This window comes from Plectropomus leopardus, chromosome 16 (assembly GCF_026936395.1).
Source record: "Plectropomus leopardus strain MGB_pleo_1.0 chromosome 16, ASM2693639v1, whole genome shotgun sequence".
NCBI classification, from domain to species: Eukaryota; Metazoa; Chordata; class Actinopteri; order Perciformes; family Serranidae; genus Plectropomus; species Plectropomus leopardus.
In genome coordinates this window covers 33,768,463-33,772,198 of record NC_142191.1, presented here as the reverse complement: position 1 = coordinate 33,772,198, position 3,736 = coordinate 33,768,463, and the positions used below count along the sequence as shown (strand labels likewise).

The following is a 3,736-nucleotide window of genomic DNA, read 5'->3' as shown; positions in this document are numbered from 1 at the left end:
TGTCTGCAGCTTTCCATGAAGAGGAGTAACCTATTCTGGATCTGCACTAAATGTTAAATCACATCAGCTACCTCTAAGCTGTCCTCCATGTAAGTTTATAAAGGGAATAGTTAAAAACCGATTCAGATGCTACAGTCTGTACAGTATATCTGATTTTGAGCACAGCCTGGTTACATGAACAAAAAAGAACTTTGAGAACTGTGAGATTGTAAGTGCCATTTGTTTATTTTAAAATTTGTAGTGCACTTTATGTACAGTTCAGTGTACTGTTTAACAGAGCGTTTACTGTGTGAAATAAATACTTTTCTAAAGAAAAAAAATTCACAATGCATTTCACTGTAACAGGTCACACACATCTTCTGGTGATTGCAATAAGACACTTAACTGCATCTTTGAAAGGGCCATAGTTATTGTGAACCACATTTTGGTGTAGTGACAGCAAGTCAAAGTGGGAATTAAACTCAGTTTCAGCCATTTGTTGAGCTTCTTGAGAGGTGAAAGGGACACATCCAAAATGTATTCTCTTTTCAAGGCGGATCCCAACTCCTGCTGATACAGATCAGCTGCAACACCACCAACAGGCAGGAGATCCTCGGGAAGTTTGGCAGGACACCCTTCTTTAGCCAGCTCATTTGGGATTCCCTTACCTGCAAGACAGGGCAATGAGTAGTGAGACTGAAGGAATTACAGTGATGGGTCAAAACTTGAATGGCAAAATTGTTTGAGCAATCATCAGCATTTTAGAAATTTGAGTTGTCAATACTGAATTTGAACGTAATTTTGTGTTATTTTATTCTTGTTCAGATGTTTCGAGGCCCATCTGTTTTGAGAATACAGTTGAACTGCAAAACTCTTCTATATTCAAGAAAAAAAAGCTCTTGTGTCAGTATTGGCAGAGATCCAAATTCTGGGATTGGATGGGAGCTGAAAACATAATTGGATCTCTAGCAGAATCATACCAGGGATGCTGTGTGCATTCCATGCTTCTACGACATTTGTGAGGCCAATCCTAGCCATCTGGCAGGTGAGGTTTGATACGCAATACTTTGATAAGTTGTCCTCCATATCCAGTTCTTCCTGGTCCAACAGCTGTACCAAAGCCGTCTTCAATGGGTAGTTGACTCACAGATTCACCTCAACCCACATTCTCTCTATCACATGGTTCTGTGTGGGTTTTAAGGACAGTGTCAGTCTGCATGCTCTCATTAGAAGTATGCATCAATTCCAAGACACCAGGACAGCTTGACACACTTACCCTTGTAGAAGGTGTCTGAATGTAGGGCTGCCTTTGAAGATTGTGTCTGTGCTCTGCCAGCATTTCCTGGATGAATAACATCAGGTAAAACTCTCTCCCACAGTCAACTCTGACCTGGTCCCATAGTCCATAGGAAAGCACAGCAGGTCTGAGAATAAACAAACAAAAAATATGACCTTTTATATCAAATTAACTCTCCTGTTGTTAGGGGAAGAAGGAAAAAGAGAGGAAGGGAGGAAAGGAAAGAAGGATGAAATAAAGAAGGAAAGGGATGAAGGAAAGAGGGGGTATCAAAGGAGGAAGGAAAGAGAGAAGGAGGAGGGAATGAAAGAAGGATAAAGGAGGAAGGTGAGATGAAAGAAATGAAGCAAGAAGGAAAGAAGGAAAAAAGAAAGGATAGAAAGAAGAAGGCGGGAGGGAAGGGAGAAGGAGGTATGAAAGGAGGAAAAAGGGATGCAGGGGAAGGAGGATGGAGGAAGGAAAGAACAGTCAAAATAGATTGGGTCAATTTGACCCAAGAGGACAACAGGAGAGTCAAACAGTATTAACCCATAGATCCCTAAAGTGACCATTTCTAAAACAAAGGCACAAAAAAATATTTTTGTCAAAATTGAATGATAGCAATAGTTACACTATAGCAATAAAACACTAGTTAGATTATTTTACCTGTACACTTCTTCATAAATGATGATGTTGTTCTTTACTGGCATGGTGGAGTGACTGACAACCTTCTTACTGAAACCATCGATAGCCATAACACGGGTCACCCCAAACATAACAAGCTTTTCATTTTGATCGACATGCAGCTTGTGGCCCATATATTCAGCATTGTAGGCTACAGGGTTCAGATTTTTGGCACCCTAAAATATAAAAAATAAATACATTTTAAAAATCCTGTAATGGTAGAGTCCATGTTTGATTAAAATGCAGAAAAGGACAACACTAATTGATCTTACTCGCTGTCTTTCAGTGTGATAGGGTTGATGAACACTTCTCAAAATTTTGCCCACTCTGCCCTCTGAAGCTTTAACTCCTTTTGTGGAGAGATGTCCAGTCATCATTTGAACTCTATAGAATGCATAATACATAGAGTCACAAACTGCATGGAAAGATTGTGATGATTATGACAATTAAAACATTAGTGTCAGTCCTGTTGTGCTTTCCTTTGTAACGTTATGGACTATGGGAGCAGGTGAGAGTTTTATATTGCATTATTCATCCAAGAAAAGATGGCACAAAGTCAGTCTTCAAAAGCTAGCTTATTATCTACACCTACACCCTTGAGCACAACCATGTGATAGCCTACGTGTTTCTATGCTTACCTGTGATCAAGTTTTTATAGGGGTATCATTCATTTATACACTTTAAAAAAAAAAAAAACTGTGATCATGTACGGTGGATAATTAAAAAAAAAAAAAACAGTCTTACCTCAGCAATACCTTGAGCGACTTCAACTGCAAGTTGGCTATCAGGACAAAAGTCCCTGACAAGCCCGTGCTCAGCGCACCACCTCCACACATTCCTCTCTGAAAAACCCCGTCTCCTTCCAAACTGGGTACATAACGCAGTAGCGACATCACAACAGGACATTCCATTTCTTCTATTTTCCACAAGAAAATCTGCATATCCATCCAGAGACATATTTAAAAGTGTGAGCCCGGTGGGTCTGAGTTTTCTGACGCCCTCTGATGACGTGCCCTCTCTTTCTGGCTAGCTCGTGGTACAACTTCCGGGTCACGGAACCAAAATGAACAGGAAATCGAGAATAAGTTTTCCACGGGTGTATTTTAATTGTGATTTCCATTTACAAACACACCTAATTAAATCGGATAACGGATAATGGATAATGTATTACGGCCCGTTTTCCGTTTTTCATTTTGTATTATCACAGAAAAAAACGGGAAACGGTTTATTTTTCGTTTTTATTTTGAAATCTCAAAATAGGAAAATGAATGGCCGCGACGTACACGGACCAATAATGACAGCTGCAAGAATTTACAACAGTATTAACGGTGGAAGCAGGCAGGAAACGAGTGAGTAAAAAAGAGGAAAAGAAAAAATAAATAAATAATTAGAGAGAGAAAAAAAATAAAATAGAAGAAAATAAATAATAAAAAACAAATAAATAAACAAAAGAACCCCTATCCACACACACACACACACACACACACACACACACACACACACAGACACACACAGACACAATATGAATGAACAGGAGGGCAGAATAGATCACAGCTGCCTAGTCAGAGTTTAGTGTTTTACTTTGTTGCTTTGCTTTGATTCAAAGCACATTGAGGTGTTCTTTTTTTTTCTAAACTGTTTATTCAATACAAACACCAATTAACTGATCCTTTTGATTATGTTTAGGATGTGGGGTAAGATGATGACACTGGTGCTTGTGGCCCTGGAGATTCTGCTGAGCTACAAGATCATGTTGATGGGAACCGGCATGAAGGCATGGTCAAGTTTCTGTGTGAT

General features: G+C 39.3%; 1 pseudogene; it reads right to left on the bottom strand.

Moving 5' to 3' along the window:
- Positions 1-346: 346 nt before the first annotated feature.
- On the bottom strand, positions 347-2,832 carry LOC148186988 (uncharacterized; annotated as a pseudogene).
- Positions 2,833-3,736: the final 904 nt, after the last annotated feature.